We start from the raw sequence: 21,402 nt of genomic DNA, 5'->3' as shown, positions 1-21,402 counted from the left end.
AAGGGCATGACTTTAAATTGGTACAGACCGTCCGGTGTGACAAAGGCGGTTTTCTCGCGGTCCATCTCATCGACGCTAATCTGCCAATAGCCGGAGCGGAGGTCAATTGATGAAAAGTATTGGGATCCGTGAAGGCAGTCAAGAGCGTCATCAATGCGAGGCAAGGGATAAACATCCTTCTTTGTTATCCGGTTGAGGTGACGGTAGTCAACGCAGAAGCGCCACGAGTTATCTTTTTTCTTTACTAAGACAACCGGTGATGCCCACGGGCTACTGGAGGGTTCAATGATGTCCTTGTCCATCATCCTGTCTACTTCTTTCTGTATGATGGCCCTTTCTGTTGCCGAGACACGATATGGCCGTCTATGAATGGGGCTGGCGTCACCGGTGTTGATGCGATGCGTGACAACAGATGTGTGGCCAAGTGGACGGTCGTCCAAATCAAAGATGTCCCGATAAGATGACAGGAGATGACGAAGAGCTGTTGTTTGCTCGGAAGGAAGGTCGGGGGCGATCATCTTAGAAACATCGTCCGCAGGCGTCGAGTACGAAGGAGTGGATGACAAAGGTCCGTTCGTACTGAGGAAGGATTCAGAGGTCAAAAAAGAAATCTGAAATTCTTCCAAAGGAGTGATATGCGCTATGGCGATACCGTGTGGCAAAACATGTGACGAGAACCCAAAATTGAGGATGGGCACGCGAGCGCAGTTTTCGCGGATCCGAATTAAGGTGCTCGGTAGGGCAATATTACGCGACAAAACCACGTCAGTAAGCGGCGACAGGACGTACTCGCCATCAGGTACGGGAGGACAGGGCGTCAGCAGGACATTTGTAGCAGCCTGTGGAGACAGCCTTGCAAATTCAGCAGCACATAAGCGGTGTGGAGCACAAGTGGTTGCGTCGGCAGGAAGCGGCAGGTCCAACTGTACAACACCTGCGGAGCAGTCAATTTGGGCAGAGTGTTTCGAAAGGAAGTCGAGGCCGAGAATTAGGTCGTGTGGGCAGTGTTCAAGGACGATAAATAGAACAACGGTATAATGGCCCCCAATGGTCACACGTGCTGTGCACATTCCAAGGACAGGTGACGTACTCCCATCGGCGACTCGCACGGTGCACGGTACGGCGGGGGTCAGAACCTTTTTGAGCCGGCGGCGGAGAGCAGCGCTCATAACTGAAAGCTGCGCTCCTGTATCAACGAGAGATCTAACAGGAACGCCATCGACTTCAATGTCCAGCAGGTTTCCACATGTAGGCAGGGTCAATAGAGGATTTGTGGGCCGGGTCGGAGTTGCAGCTTCACCTCCGGGAGCTGCACCGCCTAGTTTCCCGAAGCGAAGCGACCGGTTGCAGAAGGGGACGAAGAGCGGTGAACGAGAGGCGAACGGGACCTACGACCTTGCGGAGACGGGGATCGGCTGGATCTTGGTGGAGCACTGTCGGCGTTGATGTTCCTAGTCGGCGTATAGGGCGAGAAAGTGCGATTGTCGGGTACTTGGCTGTAGTGACTCGGAGACGACCACCGAGGAGGCGACGACCAGTGGTTGCGGCAATGACGGGCGATGTGTCCAATACCGGAACAATTAAAACAGATGGGTTTATCATCCGCTGTGCGCCATTCAGCTGGGTTGCGGCGGAGTGGTGGAAAGCTTTGCGTCCGGGAGCGAGCGGTCGGAGAAATTTGGTAGGTGTTGGTATGGCGGACTGAGCAGAGAGATGGAATGCCCAAACTTGCTATTTCCTCCCGAACGACCGCTTGTATAAGGGAGATAGCGGGTACGCTTTCCCGACAGTCTGAACGAACGGGAGCCGGGGCCATGGCCTCAAGCTCACGGCGAACGATGCGCGTTATTTCTTCCGGTCCTGCGGGCTGAACGAACCGCGGCGGGTCTTCGCAAGAAGATGTCGCGGCGGTATTGGGCAACCGGTCGAAAGTTTGAGTGACGCGGCGGCCCTTCGCTTGTTCGAAGCGCCGGCACTCCTTAATAATTGCATCCACAGTGGCACAATCCTTACACATCAAGAGATTGAAGGCATCGTCTGCAATACCTTTCAATATATGGCCAATCTTGTCTGCCTCGGTCATGTTGTCATCAGCCTTGCGACAGAGGGCCAGCACATCCTGTATGTACACGACATAGGATTCTGTGGACGTCTGAGCGCGGCACGCAAGTTCTTTTTTAGCTGCCAGCTGACGACCGACAGGTCTGCCGAACAGGTCTCGCATTTTTTCTTTGCAAACATCCCAGCTCGTTAGGTCAGCTTCATGTGTGTCATACCATTGCTTCGCAGTTCCCTTCAGATAAAATATTACGTTTGCAAGCATCATTGTAGGATCCCACCTGTTGTTGTCGCACACTCGCTCGTACATCGTAAGCCAGTCCTCGACGTCGACGTTGTCCGTGCCACAAAATGTTCCCGGGTCCCGTGGGTGAGTGAGGATGACCGTGGGCACGGGCTGCCGAGGCGTTGTCGCTTGTGTCGGTTGATTTGCCATTGTGGCAGCAGGTAGATGACGTCCGCTGCGAAGTTCCGTGGTGGTACCCCGCACCTTCCACCAAAATGTTGCGGGAAGAAAGCAGGCCCACGAGTGTAAAATAACTTATATTTACAAATGATGGATATGGCGTTCAGGCAACCGCCAGACTTCGTCTTTCTCTAGTCCAACTCAACGTCTTCCTTCACTTCACCGTAACAATATCACAGAGAACAATCCTTCCGGACTGACCCGAAAAAATACTTTGAATCTGCACTCCAGGAAGCTTTTTTAAAAGAAGAACGCACCCTCCAGCCGTGCCTACCGCATGGCTAACCACCACAAAATACCTAGTCGTGAAAGGTCGCACCATGCTCCCGGTCTCCTCCTCTCCTTCAACCTTAGTTTCCTGGACGGCTAGTACGTCTATGTCGTGGTCAGTGACTAACCGTAGGACCTGACTTTGCCTACGACTGGCCGCCAGCCCTCTCACATTTAATGTGGCAATCCTAAGGGACCGTATTTGAGCCATCTTGATCTAAAAGAAGAGTAAAGTAGGCTGGGAGCATGGTGCTTACCGTTCACGACTAGCCCTCTGCTAGCCGCGTCGGGACCTCCCGGTTTGTTGGTGTCCTTAGACGTGGCCGCTTTGTCAGCAGGCTTCCTTTCAGGCGGTACATTTGCCTTTGGCTTGTAGCCCATCCGCCTCCCATGAGGCGTCTTCGTCGGCGGTCCCTCACTGGTGCTGGGTGCCCGATCCTCGCGGTCCTTCGTCTGGTCGTGGGTGCGCTTGACGGAGGCAGCAAGAGCCCCAGTACGGTCGTCGTCGGAGACGCCCTCGTCCTGCTGCATTGCGGTCACGTCGTCAGTTGCGTCTTCACTGACGCTTCCCGTCGCCTGCCCCTGGGTCGTAGCATCCCGTTCCGCCCTACTCGGTTTCTGGGTAGCCTCAGCCGCGTTGCCGTCCACCTCCAGAGTCGTCGTTCCACTACTTGTCTCTGTCGACACCATGTCACCGGTTCCTTTAGCCGCGTCCTCTGCCTCAGCCACGTCCATGAGGTGCTCTGCCGCAACATCATTCGCTGGTGGGCCTGTCACAGCGGCATAGGACTTCACGCATTCAGCGTCGACGTGGCCGAAACGTCTGCACCGGTTACAACGCGGTACTCTGCACTCACGGCGGACGTTCCCGTGCTGTGGCAGCACAGGCACTGCATCCGTCGACCTGGAACGACGACCAAGTCTAACTCTCCACCGACGCGGATCTGATGGGGGAGGTCTTCCACCTTCATGCTGGCCTTCAGCTTGAGAAGGGCGGTCCTTGTGGTTGAGGTCTTGGTTCCCATGCCTTCAACGCGCCACCGTTCCCGGCTCACCTCCTCCACCTTGCCGAAAGCCGCGAAAGCCGTCCGGACATCCTGGTTGGCAACGCCGTAGAGCAGCCAGTGAAGCCTAAGCTTCACCTGTTGGTCCTGCGGGTCAATGATGAGGCACCGTCGTCCCTTCACTTGAAGTTCCTTCAGGGCAAGCAGCCTTTTCGTTGCAGTTGCATCGCAGAGGGTCACTGCCCAGACGTATGTGATTTGGTACGCCCCTATGCACACCACATCCGGCAACAGGCCCGTCGGCAGAAGGGCATCCCTGAAATCCTACACCTTGTACGGCCTCGCACGTACATCACCGTGCAAAAAGACGGTGTTAATCACTAGTTGTCCTTTAGGCAGCTGCGGCAAAATAAAAGCGTAATCCTTATCATCGTTGAGCCTGTTTCCGCGGCCAAAAGCGGCCGCTGTCGCTGCTCCACTGGAGCCCACGATTCTGCTGACCGCTCAGCTCGGCTGCCGGAAGCAGAATCTCTCGGCCACGACTGCGCATGTACACCATAGCCCTACTGCGCCACATAGATACGCATTCACGAAGGGCTGGCTGAAACAAAAGTAACCGCTACGCAGCCGACAGGATTCGAACCTGTGCGGGGAGACCGCAATGGATTTCGAGTCCATCGCCTTAACCACTCGGCCACGACTGCGCATGTACATCATAGCCCTACTGCACCACATTAATACGCATTCACGAAGGGCTGGCTGAAACAAAAGTAACCGCTACGCAGCCGACAGGATTCGAACCTGCGCGGGGAGACCCCAATTGATTTCGAGCCCATCGCCTTAAGAGGAAGCTTTAGCTCGGGCCCAACTCCGACGCGGCCTATTCAAATACATGTAAAAACGCAAAAACGTTTTTCTGAGATAACACCTGGACCGATTTTAATGAAATTTGTTGCATTTGAGAGAGAAAGTTATATTCTAGTGACTGTTGGAAGCGGAATTTTTATTTAGGGATTGAATTTTGTTGAAAAGATTTTCAAATATTCAGACGTTCGAAAAAAATAGAAGCACGAAGTGTACAAGCTAATAGCTCTACATCAAGAACAGATATCGCGATTCTGTAAACGGCATCCATTAGACCATTCGAAGCGGACAAATTTGATATGTCAGTTTATATCTTACGTGAATTTGTTACGTTGTTTACGAGGGTTCTGCAAAAGTTGTAATTACACATTACTCCATTTTTCGAGGTTCATGTGTAACATATCCATTTTGTCCGCTTTAGACGTGCTATCAGGTGCAATTCACATAATTGCGATATCATTTTTTCTTGCTGAGTTACGGAGTTGTAAACTTGATAGTTTCGTTTTCTGAAAATTTGCGATTTTTGCCAAATTTTTATAAACATTTGACAACCTAAATCGAAAATTCGAAACCAATAGTTACTAGATTTTAAGATTTCCTTTTAAATGCAGCAAACCCCGTCAAATTTGGTGCAGTGGTTGCCTAGAAAAACGAATTCTCCTTTTACATGTATTTAGATAAGAGCCCCCGAGCTAAAGCTTCCTCTTAACCACTCGGCCACGACTGCTCTTTTTTTTATTTATTGCCGGTCTTCGACATTACTCAGACGATACAGTTAGCACATACGTATGTATCACAAATTCTAAACATTGGAGGAGGGGTAAAAAAAAACAACGGAAGGTGCTTGTGAAAAGAAACCGCACAATACAGCCGTCTGTCCATATTGGACTGGCTTTGTCAAACTAAAATTTCTTCATGGCTGTCAGGGGTTCTAGCCTCGACAGCCAATCCGGTACACATTCTTCCATTTTCTGCATTTCAATAAATCGCGATATACATTGTTGAAGTAAGCACGAACTGGCCTAGCGTCAGGATCGCAATGGTACCCTGCCATACGAGCCCGCCATATACAGTGTAGAGCATTCAACATAACAGAGTCATAGGGAACCCCGTCGTCATCTTTAACAGCCAGATACCTGATACCTTGGGGGTCTACCGGTAGCTCTTTCTTCAGGGTTCGCTTTAGGACGTCCCAGAAGAAAACTGCTGCCCCGCAATGTAGGAAAACGTGATCTATGTTTTCGGGCTTCTTGCATATCAGGCAGTGCGACCCCCAAGGTACGAGACAACCCCGTTCCTCCAGAAACGTCTTCACAGAGAGCATTCCTGTGTGTAGCTTAAAGAAGAAGGTCTTTACCCCTGGTGGCACCTGCATGTGTTTTACTCGTTTAAGTACGTCTTGTCCTGGCCCTCCACTGTATATGGCTCTGTATAAGGGCACTGGGAAAACAATGTCGCATACATCTCTATACAATGTTTTCCTTTTCACTTCACAAAGGTACTCATTTGTAAAATCAACAGAAAGGAAGCGTACACTGTCAACCACTTCCTTAAAATATCCACGCAGCGTTCCAGTCAAATTTGCCGTGCTAACAACATGGGCCGGCAAAGCGTTACTCAACCTTAGCTGACATACGGTGCGCAGAAAAGGATCGCGAACATCGCGAAAAAACAAAAATCGGTTTACAACTTGACGAACAAAAAGATGCGCCAGGCCCACACCCCCATCCTTCACTCTTCTGAACAGATTTGTTCGGCTGCACCTTTCCCATGTTGATCCCCAGATGAAAACTGCGAACACTCTGTGCAGCCTTTGCACGTTTACTCCAGAACAATACAGTGTTTGCAAGACGTAATATAATTTAGTAATAAAAAACACGTTAAAAACTGTCGCTCGTGCAAAAATGGACAGGTTAGTGCCTTTCCATTTGTCTACTTTTTCTTTCATTTCCTTGGTTTGATTCCTCCAGTATTCGTCGCTGCTATTATACCTGTAGAGGGGAACACCCAGATACCTGGTCGGAGTTTTCACCCAGTTCACGTTCGCGAAATAGTCGGGTGCAGAAAACTAGTCCCCGTGCCACAGCCCTAGCGATTTGCCCCAGTTTACTCTGCTACCCGTTACGGCACAGAAATGCTTTACTACAGATATTGTTTCCGTTACACTCGGTTTGTCAGTGCAACACACTGCAATATCATCCGCATATGCTAGCAACTTCACTTCGGTCGCTGCCAATCTGAAACCCCGTATTCCTTCATTTTCATTAATTGCTACACACATTGCTTCTACGTAGATGGCAAATAACAGCGGGCTGAGGGGGCAGCCTTGGCGCACTGAACACATGAAGTTAATGGGGGCCCCCAGAGATTTGTTAACAATTAATCTTGTTGTGCAGTTCTGGTACGCCAAGGCCACGCCCTCAGTGATGATGGAACCGACATTAACATGATCTAAGATGGCAAACAAAATAACGTGAGCGACACAATCGAACGCTTTCTCTAGGTCGAGCTGAAGTACTGCAACACCGCCACCCGTGACGTCACAGCACTCGAGCACACATCGCATCTTATGGATGTTTGAAAAAATAGATCGGCCTTTGATGCCACAAATTTGATGGTCTGCAACTATTTCCTTGATGACGCCTTGAAGCCTGCTAGGCAGAACCTTCATAAATATTTTATAATCGATGTTTGCTAGTGAAATTGGCCTGTAGGATGACACGAATCTGAGTTTGTCTATTTGATCGCTCTTCGGGATTAGAATAGTGTGCGTTTTTCCAAAGGAAGGTGTTAATGATTTCTTTTCGTATGCGTCATTAAATACATGTGCAAGCAAAGGCGCCAGGTCTCTTTTAAAAGCTTTATATAGAGCCGCGCTGAGTCCATCAGGTCCCGGCGATTTACCCAAGTTCGAGTCGTCAATTGCCTTTTCGACTTCTGTCTCCATTATTTTTTCCTCTAATCGCTTTTTTACGTCATCGCTCAAACGTGGCATGCGATGCAGAAAACCTGCTTTAAAACCCTCAACATCCGCTTCCTGAAATGCGAAGAGCGACTGATAGTTCTCAAAGAAGGCGCGCTGAATGCTATCACTGCCTTCAACGACATTCCCATTCACTAAAATCTGGTCGACATGGTTTCTTTGTCCATACGCCTTCTCTAAACCGAGCGCCCTTTTCGTGGGCGTCTCCCCTGCCGCTTGTGCATCTGCTCGTGCTCGCACTATGGCTCCTTGATAGCGTTCCTTGTCTAACAATTCAAGTTTTTCTTTGACGTTTCGCACATCGTCCTTGTACGCACCAGGCTCTTTGCACTCAAGCGTTAGCAGCTGCCCAAGCAGTGTTCTTAAACCCTTTTCATTCATTTCGTTCTCGAATTTTTTACAACTGGATCTTTCTATCGCTTTCATTTTAATCTTTTGTTTAAAACGTTCCCACTTCTCGACGATTGTTCCCGCAGCATCACATTTAACTTCATTAACCGCATCCCGTACTACCTGTAAAAAGGTCTGGTCATTTAGTAACAAGGCATTCATTTCCCACATATCCCAATTAAATACATGTCTCCGTTTCATTATACCTACGTTACATTTCACCAGGCAGTGATGTGAAAACGACACCGGTACTATACAGTAACCGTGGCATCTTGGAATTGTATCCAATGAAATGTACATTCGGTCCAAACGCGCATGGCTGCTGCCCTGAAAACGTGTAAAAGTCACTTGACGCCCCCCTTCCAGACATTCATAAACATCATCGAGTTCATTTTCATTAATTAAATTTGATAACACTTCACTACTTCGGTCACGCACACCTGCATTATTGACTCTGTCTCCAGCACTCAACACACAATTAAAGTCACCTAACAGGAACACGCGCATATTACAACATAAATATTGTGTAAGATTCGAAAAAAAAAACCGACACGCTCATCTACTGAATTCGGCGCATATACGCATATGACGCGGAGCTCAGCATCACACATAACAATATCACAGAGAACAATCCTTCCTGACTCACACGAAAAAATACTTTGAATTTGCAGTCGAGGCAGCTTGTTCACAAGAAGAACACACCCTCCAGCCGTGCCTACCGCATGGCTAACCACCACAAAATACCTAGTCGTGAAACGTCACACCATGCTCCTGGTCTCCTCCTCTCCTTCAACCTTAGTTTGCTGGACGGCTAGTACGTCTATGTCATGGTCAGTGACCAGCCGTAGGACCTGATTTTGCCTACGACTAGCCGCCAGCCCTCTCACGTTTAATGTGGCAATCCTAAGGGACGGTATTTGAGCCATCTTGATCTAAACGAAAAGTAGGCCCGGAGCATGGTGCTTACCGCTCACGACTAGCCATCGGCTAGCCGCCTCCGGAGCCTCCCGACTTGTTGGTGTCCTTAGGCGTGGGCGCTTTGTCGACAGGCTTCTTTTCAGGCGGTATGTTGGGCTTTGGCTTGAATCCCATCCGCCTCCCATGAGGCATCTTCGTCGGCGGTCCCTCACTGGTGCTGGTTGCCCGATCCTTACGGTCCTTCGTCGGGTCGTGGGTGCGCTTGACGGAAGGAGCAAGACCTCCAGTACGGTCGTCATCGCAGACGCCCTCATCCTGCTGCATTGCGGTCGCGTCGCTAGGTGCGTCTTCACTGACGCTTCCCGTCGCTTGCCCCTCAGTCGTGGCGACCTGCTCAGCCCTACTCGGTTTCTGGGTAGCCTCAGCCGCCTTTTCGTCTACCTCCAGAGTCGTCGTCCCAATAGTTGTGGCTGTCGACACCATGTCACCGGTTCCTTTAGCCGCGTCCTCCACCTCGGCCACGTCCATCACGTGCTGTGCCGCCACGTCAATAGCTGGTGGGCCTGTCACAGCGGCATAAGGCTTGACGCAGTCAGCGTCCACGTGGCCGAAACGTCTGCACCGGGAACAGCGGGGGACTCTGCACTCTCGGCGGACGTGTCCCGTGCCGTGACAGCGAAGGCACTGCATCGGTCGACCAGGAACGACGACCAAGGCCAACTCACCGCCGACGCGGATCTGATGAGGCAGGTCCTCAATCTTCACGTTGCCCTTCAGTTTGAGAAGGACGGTCCTGGTCGTTGAGGTCTTGCTCCCCATGCCTTCCACGCGCCACCGCTCACGGCTCACCTCCTCCACCTTGCCGAAAGCCGCGAACGCCGTCCGGACGTCCTCCTCGGCAACGCCATACAGCAACCAGTGAAGCCTAATCTTCACCTGCTGGTCCTGCGGGTCAACGATGAGGCACCGTCGTCCCTTTACTTTCAGTTCCTTGAGGGCACGCAGCCTTTTCGTTGCAGTCGCATCGCAGAGGGTCACTGCCCAGACGTGGTTGATTTGGTACGCCCATATGCATACCGCGTCCGGAAGCAGTCCCGTCGGAAGAAGGGCGTCCCTGAAATCTTCCACCTTGTACGGTGTCGCACGTACAGCGATGAGCACAGTTAGGGTGAACACGCGAGCGCGTGGCCGACGACACTGTTGGCGCCGCGTCACGACAATCACAGGAAGCACTGCACATGCGCAGTACACGTGTAGGCGAGGCTGTCTTTCTACCGCGCGAATCACGTCACTGGAGCGGCCCGTCCATCGTCTGCTAGCCGAACTTTTGCTTTGTGAGCTGATACTTTCGGCATTTAAAGTGCTTCAAGAAAACAAAACTGAAAAAAACGCACATAGCTATGTGGGGCGTGACTAATATCTTCAGAGTTGTTCCGCATACAAATGCAGCATATAAAATACCGAGTATCTACCGCAGACTTTGAATCTGTCACCACATGCTATTATGGCTAGAGTTCCGGATCATCAAAGACGCTCTATCGTTGACCTTTCACTAACAGGTTATTCCCAGCGATACATCGGCTCTTTAGTAGGTAGGCCTCTCAAGACTGTGAACCGAATAATTCAGGCATATAAGAACGAAGGTCGCATTCGGGATGCGCAACGTGCACCTCGTCCTAGGGCTACCACAGATGACGAAGATTCATGCGTAATTGTAGCTGTTGTCGAGAATCCTTTTTTGCCTGCCGCAGCAGTTCGCTAGGAGTTGGATTTAGACGTTTAGGACACTACTGTTCGACGTCGCCTGCGTGGTTCAGGCCTTCGCAGTTACGTCGCAGCACAGAAGCCGCTACTTACGGCTGCCAACAGGGAAGCACGACGGCGGTTCTCTGAGCAGCACGTGTCGTGGAAAACCGAAGGCTGGGGACGTGTCATCTTTTCGGACGAGTCGGCGTTTTCGACGCGACAAGACCAAAGAGTGCTTGTGTGGAGACAGCCACGAACACGGTAACATAAACTTTTTTGTTGAAGAGTGGGTTTCTTACTTTATTTAACAACGATATGCAGGAACGACCCAGACAACGTGCAACGCGTCTCTACCAGCGGGAGGGCAAGTGAGCGTGTGGGGTGCGGTTCCGCAATATGGTTTAGGACCATTACACTGCATACGTGGGCACTTGTCGTCTCAGAAATACTGCAGTATATTGAACGATGTGATGTTGCCATATGCGAGCAGTTTATCCCCCGACGCCAACTATCTTTTCCAGCAAGACCGGTCGCCGATCCACACGGCCAGGGTTGTGAAGGACTTCCAGGCAGAGGAGCACATATCCGTACTGGAATGGCCATCGAAAGGGGCGGACCTTAATATTGCTATGGCACAATATGTGCGATCACGAAAGGCCAGCAGTGTGAAGACGACGACGACGATTAGAAGCTAGCGCGGGCTGTTGCCTCTTGGCCAAGCGCAGCGTATTTTCCTTGTATATATATTTGTACATAGCTTTTCGTCTGCGTCTTCCTACGTAACATATCTGGTGGAGGTGGACGTTCCCTGTACCTCTTCACGGAGCTTCGCAGTGGACGGTACGTCGAGCCTTCCTTCATGGCTCCCGGCGACGACAACCCGACTCCTCCGGCTCCGACACCTGCTGCCACTTCGACGACCTACATTACTCTCCCCGCTCCCCGTGATCCTGGCGTATTCTCGGGCCAAGATGGGGTAGACGTCGATGACTGGATCCGCCTGTATGAACACGTCAGCCGCAATAACCGGTGGGACCCTACTATTATGCTCGCCAACGTAGTCTTTTACCTCGGTGGCACACCTCGAGTTTGGTATCGCACGCACGAAGATGAGCTCACCAGTTGGGATTCACTTAAGACACAGCTTCGAGACTTGTTCGGCAACCCCTAGGTCACAAACTTGCCACGCAGAAGGCGCTTTCCGGCCGTGTGCAGACGTCAACAGAGACCTATGTCACGTACATTCAGGACGTCTTGTCTCTGTGCCGCAAAGTTGACACCCACATGACTGAGTCAGACAAGGTTTCCCACATCCTCAAAGGCATTGCCGATGACGCCTTCAAGTTGCTCGTTTGCAACAACGTAGCCACGGTAGATGCTGTTATAAAAGAGTGCCGCCGCCTGGAACTCGCCAAAAGCCGACGTATTGACCAGCAGTTTGCCCGTCTGCCCAACACCCCAGCGACATCTTCCTGTGCTGACGCTCCTCGTCCCAACAACACTGCCGATGTTACCAGGATCGTCCGGCGTGAGATCGAGGCCGCCTATCCGGCTGCCTTCGACTCTAGTCCCACCAACACATCTGCAGTCACGGTCTCGCTGATCCAGGCAGTTGTCCGCCAGGAGTTTGAAAACATGGGTCTTCACACCATCTGCTCGGCCCATCGCCCTGATACCCGCCCGGCTTCTTCGATTTCGCCCCGTCCCGCATCTTCTTACCCACCACGTTTCCGCAACCCATCTGAATGGCGCACTGCTGACGACAAGCCTATTTGTTTCCACTGCCATCGAATCGGGCATATTTCTCGGCACTGTCGTAGTCGCTGGAGTTCCCCGATCCGGTCTACTTATACTGCCTACTCTCGCCCCTCAGGTGGCCCTTCTCGTCCCTATGCCGCACGCTCCGATAATGCCGCCACTGCTTCTCCTGCAACAAACCGCCCCTATTCTCGTTCGCCTTCGCCCCAACGACGACAATCTCGCTCTCCCCAGCCCCGTCGCTCCTATTCGCCGACTCCCTTCGGACGCCGCTCCCAGCCGGAAAACTAGACGATGCAGCGCCTCGAGGTGACGCTGCATTGCTCCCTACGCCGCCAAATCCTCTACTGACTTTGCCCACTCATCTGAACCTTCTTGACGTGCAAGTCGACGGTGTTTCTGTGTCTGCTCTCATAGACACTGGGGCGCATTTGTCCATAATGAGCGCTGACCTTCGTAACCGGCTCAAGAAAATTATCACGCCCGCCACGACGCCTGTTGTCCGTGTCGCCGATGGCGGAACAGCCCCCGTAATTGGTATGTGTACCGCCCGCGTCTCCTTCGCCGATCGCCCAACACTCGTGCTATTCACAGTCATCGCCCACTGTCCCCACGACATCATCCTCGGCTTAGACTTCCTCTCCGCACATTCTGCTCTCATCGATTGTTCTGCCAGTACTCTCCGCCTTTACCTGCCTGTTCTGGATCCTGCTGAACCACACCCCAGTCGCCTCAGTTCCGCCAACTTCGTTCGCTTGCCACCTTCGGCACGGACCTACGTTGACCTAGTGTCATCCCCACCAGTCCCCGACGGTCACTACATCGCGGCTCCTATGCAAGACGTCCTCCTTACACACGGGATCACAGTACCCCATACAGTTTTATCTATTACGGCGAATTGCGTCTGCCTGCCAGTGGTCAACTTTGGCTTGACGACACAAGTGCTGCCACGTGGGATGTCTTGGGCCCAGCTTTGTTCATTCGAAGATCACTCAGTAGCATCCATTGCAGTAGACGACACTTCATCCGATACTCCTCTACCATCGCAGTCGACAAATTGTACCATCGCGGACTTACGGAAAATGCTTGCCCCCGACTTGCCCTCCGAGCACGCTCGTGAACTCTACCGCGTTCTGTTTTCCTACCACGATACTTTTGACTTTAACGATCGTCCTTTAGCCCAAACTACAGCTGTCAAACATCGCATTAATACCGGCGATGCCCCTCCTATTCATCGCCGCCCGTATCGAGTGTCACCAGCTGAGCGTCAAGTTATTCACGCAGAAGTTCGCAAAATGCTTGCCAAGAACATTATTGAACCGTCATGTAGTCCTTGGGCGTCACCGGTTGTGCTGGTAAAAAAGAAGGATGGCTCATGGCGCTTTTGCGTGGATTATGGGCACCTTAACAGGGTTACCAAAAAGGACGTGTACCCCCTCCCTCGGATTGATGACGCCCTTGACTGCCTCCACGGTGCTCGCTATTTCTCCTCTATTGACTTTCGCTCCGGCTATTGGCAGATTGCCGTGGACGATCTCGACCGCGAGAAGACTGCCTTTGTAACACCAGACGGTCTTTATCAATTCAAGGTGATGCCGTTCGGCCTATGTAACGCTCCTGCCACTTTTGAACGCATGATGGACTCCCTTCTTCACCTTTTCAAATGGTCCACGTGCTTGTGCTACTTGGACGACGTTATCGTATTCTCCCCAACGTTCCCTACGCACCTCGAGCGCCTCTCAGCAGTCCTGGACGTTTTTCGGCGAGCCGGTCTACAACTCAACGCATCGAAGTGCCAATTCAGCCGTCGCCAGATTACCGTCCTTGGACATCTCGTTGACGCGAACGGAGTGCAACCGGACCCAGGCAAGATCCATGCTGTTACGCACTTCCCTGTTCCGAAGTGTGTCAAGGATGTGCGCAGCTTCATCGGCCTTTGTTTGTACTTCCGCCGTTTCGTGAGGAATTTCGCCGCCATAGCACGACCACTAACCGACCTTTTGAAAAAAGACGCTCCTTTCCAGTGGGGCGAAAACGAGGCCTCTGCATTCTCTCATCTAATCGACATTCTCACAACGCCTCCAGTTCTGCCCCATTTCGATCCTTCTGCGCCTACTGAAGTCCGTACTGATGCCAGCGGTCACGGAATTGGAGCAGTACTGGCACAACGCCAGCGTGGCCACGACCGTGTTATCGCTTACGCCAGCAGGCTCCTCTCACCCGCGGAGCGCAACTATTCCATCACTGAGCGTGAGTGTCTGGCCCTAGTTTGGGCGGTTGCGAAATTCCGCCCATACTTATATGGCCGATCCTTTTCCGTTGTCACAGACCATCACGCGCTTTGTTGGTTATGCTCATTGAAAGACCCTTCAGGAAGACTTGGTCGCTGGGCCTTACGCCTCCAAGAATATTCGTTCTCTGTCACCTACAAATCTGGCCGACTACACAAGGACGCTGACTGCCTGTCTCGCTACCCGGTAGACCAGCCTGACGACGCCGACAGTAGTACCGCCGACGGCATTTTCTCTATGTCTGCCTTCGTTAACATCGCCGATGAGCAGTACCGAGACCTATCGCTGCGAGTACTCATCGAGCGTCTGCGCTCTACACCTACCGACGCATCCGTTCGACGATATGTCCTCCAGGGCGGCATTCTGTACCGAAGGAGCTTCCTCCCTGATGGCCCTGATCTTCTTCTTGTCGTGCCAAAACATCTACGACAGACTGTGCTCTTTGAGATGCATGACGCACCCACTGCAGGAAATCTTGGGGTAACCCGCACGTACGACAGCGTCCGCCGCCGCTTCTATTGGCCTGGTCTCGCTCGCTCCGTTCGACGCTATGTTGCTGCCTGTGATCCCTGCCAGCGTCGGAAGACACCTCAGGTGCTACCTGCCGGTCATCTCCAGCCGATCACCGTTCCTGTGGAACCGTTCTTTCATGTTGGATTAGACCTGCTCGGTCCCTTTCCCACGTCATCCTCTGGGAACAAATGGGTAGCCGTCGCGACTGATTACGCCACCCGATACGCTATCACTCGGGCTCTCCCTAACAGCTGCGCCACTGACGTCGCGTACTTTCTCTTGCGTGACATTATCTTGCCTTATGGCGCCCCGCGACAGCTGCTTACTGACCGTGGTTGAAACTTCCTCTCGAAAGTTATCGCTGACATTGTGCGTTCCTGCTCCATTCAACACAAACTGACTACTTCATACCATCCTCAAGCCAATGGCCTGACAGGGTGGTTAAACCGTACTCTTACCGATATGCTGGCCAAGTACGTTTCCAAGGACCACCACGACTGGGACATTGCCCTTCCTTACGTAACATTTGCGTACAATTCTTCCCGGCACGACACCGCCGAATTTTCTCCCTTTTATCTACTGTACGGTCGCGAACCTACCTTGCCCCTAGACACGGCACTTCCTCCTGCTGCGGTCTCAACAAGCGAGTATGCGCGCGACGCCATCGCCCTCGCCGACCATGCACGCCAGCTTGCCCGTGCTCGACTTACGGCCTCACAGACCACTCAGCAGTGTCAGTACAACGCCCGCCATTGTGACGTACAGTTTTCAGCTGGTGCGCTCGTGCTCCTGTGGTCGCCCTCTCGTCACGTCGGACTTTCAGAGAAGCTTCTTTCGCGATACACAGGGCCCTACCGCGTGCTGCGCCAGGTGACGCCTGTGACTTACGAAATTGCTCCTGTGGGCTCAACCTCGTCCTCTCCTGTGGCATCTAGTGATGTCGTACACGTCAGTAGGCTCAAAGCCTACTACACTGCTTCCGAGTCCGATCTGTAGTCGCTCCGGGACGGCGCTTTTGCAGCCGGGGGTAGTGCTACGGCACAATATGTGCGATCACGAAAGGACAGCAGTGTGAAGACGACGACGACGATTAGAAGCTAGCGCGGGCTGTTGCCTCTTGGCCAAGCGCAGCGTATTTTCCTTGTAAATATATTTGTACATAGCTTTTCGTCTGCGTCTTCCTACGTAACAATATTATTGAAAACGTGTGGGGCCACCTGAAAGCTGCCTTGACAAGAAAGCCCCTTCATTCCGCGACTTCCGACCAGTGGTTACGTGACTCGGTTCTAAAAATTCTAACATTTTATTTCCCTGGAGTACGTCTGTTCCACTTACACTGCGAGCTTGCAGTTTAGTTCAATAAACAGTTGAAACACAAAATGTCTTATGCTGATTTATTCATTGACGCACCACATTTTCTACCAGATGGGCCAGCAAGTACTGAAAGTGTCAGCTCAGCAGACAAAAATGCGTCTAGCAGACGACTAACGAGCGTCTCCAGTGACGTGGTGCGCTAGGTGGAAATATTCTTTCGCAGAGCGTATACTGCGCATGTGCAATGCTTCCAGCGATTGCCGTGACGCGGCGCTAACAGGGCCGTCGGCCACGCGCTCGCGTGTTCACCCTAACTGTGCTCATCGCTGTACATCACCATGCTAAAACACGGTGTTAAACACCACTTGTCCTTTAGGCAGTTGCGGCAAAATAAACGCATAATCCTTATGATCGGCGAGCCTGTTTCCGCGGCCAAGAGTGGCCGCTGTCGCTGCTCCACTGGAGCCCATGATTCTGCTGACCGCTCAGCTCGGCTGCCGGAAGCAGAATGTCGGCCACGACTGCTCATGTACACCATAGCCCTACTGGGCCACATTGATACGCGTTCACGAAGGGCTGGCAGAAACAAAAGTAACCGCTACGCAGCCGACAGGATTCGAACCTGTGCGGGAATACCCCAATGGATTTCGAGTCCATCGCCTTAACCACTCGGCCACGACTGCGCATGTACAACACAGCCCTACTGCGCCACATTGATAGGCATTCACGAAGGGCTGGCAGAAACAAAAGTAACCGCTACGCAGCCGACAGGATTCGAACCTGTGCGGGAATACCCCAATGGATTTCGAGTCCATCGCCTTAACCACTCGGCCACGACTGCGCATGTACACCATAGCCCTCCTGCGCCACATAGATACGCATTCACAAAGGGCTGGCTGAAACAAAAGTAACCGCTACGCAGCCGACAGGATTCGAACCTGTGCGGGAATACCCCAATGGATTTCGAGTCCATCGCCTTAACCACTCGGCCACGACTGCGCATGTACAACACAGCCCTACTGCGCCACATTGATAGGCATTCACGAAGGGCTGGCAGAAACAAAAGTAACCGCTACGCAGCCGACAGGATTCGAACCTGTGCGGGAATACCCCAATGGATTTCGAGTCCATCGCCTTAACCACTCGGCCACGACTGCGCATGTACACCATAGCCCTCCTGCGCCACATAGATACGCATTCACAAAGGGCTGGCTGAAACAAAAGTAACCGCTACGCAGCCGACAGGATTCGAACCTGTGCGGGAATACCCCAATGGATTTCGAGTCCATCGCCTTAACCACTCGGCCACGACTGCGCATGTACACCACACCCCTACTGCGCCACATTGATAGGAATTCACGAAGGGCTGGCAGAAACAAAAGTAACCGCTACGCAGCCGACAGGATTCGAACCTGTGCGGGAATACCCCAATGGATTTCGAGTCCATCGCCTTAACCACTCGGCCACGACTGCGCATGTACACCATAGCCCTACTGCGCCACATTGATAGGAATTCACGAAGGGCTGGCAGAAACAAAAGTAACCGCTACGCAGCCGACAGGATTCGAACCTGTGCGGGAATACCCCAATGGATTTCGAGTCCATCGCCTTAACCACTCGGCCACGACCGCGCATGTACACCACAGCCCTACTGCGCCACATTGATAGGAATTAACGAAGGGCTGGCAGAAACAAAAGTAACCGCTACGCAGCCGACAGGATTCGAACCTGTGCGGGAATACCCCAATGGATTTCGAGTCCATCGCCTTAACCACTCGGCCACGACTGCGCATGTACACCATAGCCCTACTGCGCCACATAGATACGCATTCCCGAAGGGCTGGCAGAAACAAAAGTAACCGCTACGCAGCCGACAGGATTCGAACCTGTGCGGCAATACCCCAATGGATTTCGAGTCCATCGCCTTAACCACTCGGCCACGACTGCGCATGTACACCATAGCCCTACGGCGCCACATAGATACGCATTCACGAAGGGCTGGCTGAAACAAAAGTAACCGCTACGCATCCGACAGGATTCGAACCTGTGCGGGGAGACCACAATGGATTTCGAGTCCATCGCCTTAACCACTCGGCCACGACTGTTTTTTTTTCTCTTTATTGCCGGATAATCACAGATACAGGACATTGACCACACTAAAGTAAGTACATAACAAAGTGTTACACAGTCATTACATATACTTCTCGAAATGCCCTTGTCAAAAACGCTTTAAGGTCACCAGTGTATCCAGTACAGGTAACCATTCTGGTGGTTCAGCCTGGGTTTTATACATGTCTCTTATTTGTGAAACACTTTCAATAAAATATTGACTGGCTGGTTTGGCGTCCAGATCAGCATTTCGTACGGCCATTCGTGTTTTCCATATGCTGTCTAGGCTCAGCGTCATGATCATGTCATAGGGCAGGTCGTTTTCATTTTCAACTGGGAGAAAGCGGATACCTTAGGGTGATATGGGGAGCTCTTTTTTCAGTGTTCTCTGTAAGACATCCCAGTGGAATATTTCATCCCTGCACGCTAAGAAAATGTGTTCGATTGTCTCAGGCTTTCAACAAATGAGACAATTAACTAACCACGGTACGAACAGTCCTTTCTCTTGCAACCACGGTTTAACAGGCAAGGTATTGGTATGGAGCTGAAAGAAGAACGTCTTAACTGAGGAGCGGACTGCCATTCTTTTAACACGTTTCAACACGTCTCCTTCGGAGCCTACACAATACATGGCACGATATATGGGCACTGGCAACATAATATCAATCAGATCCCTGTATAAACGCTTTTTTGGTACATTACTTAAGTACTACATTGAGAATCTCACGTTTAGCATTTGAAAAGACATAACGACCTCACGAAGAAAGCCGCGAACACTCCCTTTTTTGTGACATTTGATACAACATATTCAGGAATTACATCAATCATTCGTAATTGTAAAATTGTTCGCAGAAATCCGCTATTTTGGTCACGCAAAAAAATAAAACTTGACACAACTTGTTTGAGAAATAAATGACATAAACTGAGTCCACCGCTACGGACTGATCGAAATAAATTAGTTCTGCTGCATCTTTCCCATGTTGAACGAAACACGAACACTGCAAAGACTCTGTGCAACTTCTGCACGTTGGTACGAGACATACAAAGCAGTTGAAGAACATACCACACTTTCGCGACTAAAAACGTGTTGCAAACTGTAGCACGCACGAAAACGGAGAAATCCCGCCCACCCCATTTATCTGTTTGCTCCCTAACGCGTTTGGTTTCCTCGTTCCAGTATTGCGTGGTATCGCGATAATGTTCTAAGGGCACTCCGAGATATTTGACAGGTGTCACAGTCCATTTCATGTTAGCAAAATAATCTAATATGTTTTCCCACGGCCCATTCCAGAAGCCTAAATATTTGTTCCAATTTATCATACTGCCCGTGAGCGAGAAAAAAGTTCTGCTTCTTTAACGGTCTCCTTAACGCTTTCCTTATCGCCACAAAAGACTGCTATGTCATCAGCATAACACAGTATCTTTACTTCACTTGCGAGTAATTTGAAACCATGTATTGTGTCATTATTAAGAATTTTCAAGCACAAAGGTTCGAGAAAAATGGCAAACAATAATGATGATAATCGACACCCTTCCCGAATACTACACTGAACTTTGAAACTTTCGCTGACACTTTTGTTTACGATTATGCTAGCTGAACTGTGAGTGTAACATTTTCACACCTGTCGCAATCACAAACCCAGCATTAATATATTCCAAAAGACTAAAAAGAATTTGATGCGATACACGATCGAAAGCTTTTTCTAGATCAAGCTGTAACATTGCTACCCGTTCTGAAAAGTCATCGCAGTATTCAAGTACGCTTCCGGTCACATGAATGTTAGTAAATATTGAGCGTCCCCTGATCCCACATGTCTGGTGGGGTCCTCCCAAAACTGTGATCACGGTTTGCAATCTTTTTGCGAGTACTTTCATATATATTTTGTAATCTACATTGCTTAAGCTTATCGGTCGATAGGACGAGACCGATAAAAGTTTGGCCGGGTCATCTGTCTTGGGTATTATTACAACGTGAGAACAGCTGAAAGATAGGGGCACTGCATTTTCATTATATGCTTCGGTTATTACACGATGCAGGGCTTTTGCCAGATCTACTTTAAAAGCTTTGTAAAAACAACTGCTTAAACCATCCGGGCCTGGAGATTTGCCTACGGATAACTCATCAATTGCGTCTTCAATTTCGCGCACGGTAATATCTGCTTCAAGGCGGGTCTTCATGTCATCATCTAACCTTGGCATTAAGTGAAGGTACTCATTTTCAAAGCCAGTTGCAATATCAATGTTATGTCCTAACAGATTTTTCAAGTACTCTACAAAAGCAAGTTCAATTATCTGTTTGTCTTTTGTATTAACGCCCTCGTACTGTATTTCTTTTATTTCATTGTTGACGGCATAACTTTTCTCATCTGCTAGCGAGCGCTTGGTAGGCGTTTCTCCAAACCACAGTCTTTCGCCATGAGCGCGAACAATGGCTCCCTTGTATCTTTCGACATCTATTGCTTCCAGTTTGTTTTTGACATCTTTAATTTCAATATTTAATGCCCCTGGTTGTGTGCTTTCTGCGTTCAGCAAATAGTCTAATTGACTACGGAGCACATTTTCTTCGTTTCTTTCACTGCGACGTAGTGCGCATGCCCTCTCGATTGCAATGATCTTAATCTCTTGCTTGAACAGCTCCCATTAAGCAATAATACTATCCGTTTTAGACATTAGTCTTTCTATGCATTCTTTTGATTTGCTTACAAAGCTATCATTGTC

At 50.8% G+C, this 21,402-nt stretch overlaps 10 non-coding genes across 10 annotated transcripts; all 10 read right to left on the bottom strand.

The window, feature by feature from the left end:
* Nucleotides 1–4,420: 4,420 nt before the first annotated feature.
* On the bottom strand, nucleotides 4,421–4,502 carry TRNAS-CGA (transfer RNA serine (anticodon CGA)). The gene has a single exon. It is a non-coding gene; the product is annotated as a tRNA-Ser (tRNA).
* A 12,674-nt stretch (nucleotides 4,503–17,176) lies between these two features.
* TRNAS-CGA (transfer RNA serine (anticodon CGA)) lies at nucleotides 17,177–17,258 on the bottom strand. Its single transcript has one exon. It is a non-coding gene; the product is annotated as a tRNA-Ser (tRNA).
* Nucleotides 17,259–17,334: 76 nt separating this feature from the next.
* TRNAS-CGA (transfer RNA serine (anticodon CGA)) lies at nucleotides 17,335–17,416 on the bottom strand. The gene has a single exon. It is a non-coding gene; the product is annotated as a tRNA-Ser (tRNA).
* Nucleotides 17,417–17,492: 76 nt separating this feature from the next.
* TRNAS-CGA (transfer RNA serine (anticodon CGA)) lies at nucleotides 17,493–17,574 on the bottom strand. Its single transcript has one exon. It is a non-coding gene; the product is annotated as a tRNA-Ser (tRNA).
* A 76-nt stretch (nucleotides 17,575–17,650) lies between these two features.
* Nucleotides 17,651–17,732, bottom strand: TRNAS-CGA (transfer RNA serine (anticodon CGA)). The gene has a single exon. It is a non-coding gene; the product is annotated as a tRNA-Ser (tRNA).
* A 76-nt stretch (nucleotides 17,733–17,808) lies between these two features.
* On the bottom strand, nucleotides 17,809–17,890 carry TRNAS-CGA (transfer RNA serine (anticodon CGA)). Its single transcript has one exon. It is a non-coding gene; the product is annotated as a tRNA-Ser (tRNA).
* Nucleotides 17,891–17,966: 76 nt separating this feature from the next.
* Nucleotides 17,967–18,048, bottom strand: TRNAS-CGA (transfer RNA serine (anticodon CGA)). Its single transcript has one exon. It is a non-coding gene; the product is annotated as a tRNA-Ser (tRNA).
* Nucleotides 18,049–18,124: 76 nt separating this feature from the next.
* TRNAS-CGA (transfer RNA serine (anticodon CGA)) lies at nucleotides 18,125–18,206 on the bottom strand. Its single transcript has one exon. It is a non-coding gene; the product is annotated as a tRNA-Ser (tRNA).
* Nucleotides 18,207–18,282: 76 nt separating this feature from the next.
* Nucleotides 18,283–18,364, bottom strand: TRNAS-CGA (transfer RNA serine (anticodon CGA)). Its single transcript has one exon. It is a non-coding gene; the product is annotated as a tRNA-Ser (tRNA).
* Nucleotides 18,365–18,440: 76 nt separating this feature from the next.
* TRNAS-CGA (transfer RNA serine (anticodon CGA)) lies at nucleotides 18,441–18,522 on the bottom strand. Its single transcript has one exon. It is a non-coding gene; the product is annotated as a tRNA-Ser (tRNA).
* Between the last annotated feature and the right edge of the window lie 2,880 nt (nucleotides 18,523–21,402).

The sequence above is a fragment of the Dermacentor albipictus genome, unplaced genomic scaffold, assembly GCF_038994185.2.
Source record: "Dermacentor albipictus isolate Rhodes 1998 colony unplaced genomic scaffold, USDA_Dalb.pri_finalv2 scaffold_26, whole genome shotgun sequence".
NCBI classification, from domain to species: Eukaryota; Metazoa; Arthropoda; class Arachnida; order Ixodida; family Ixodidae; genus Dermacentor; species Dermacentor albipictus.
The sequence above is the reverse complement of the archived record's forward strand: the minus strand, read 5'-3'. Positions and strand labels throughout refer to the sequence as shown.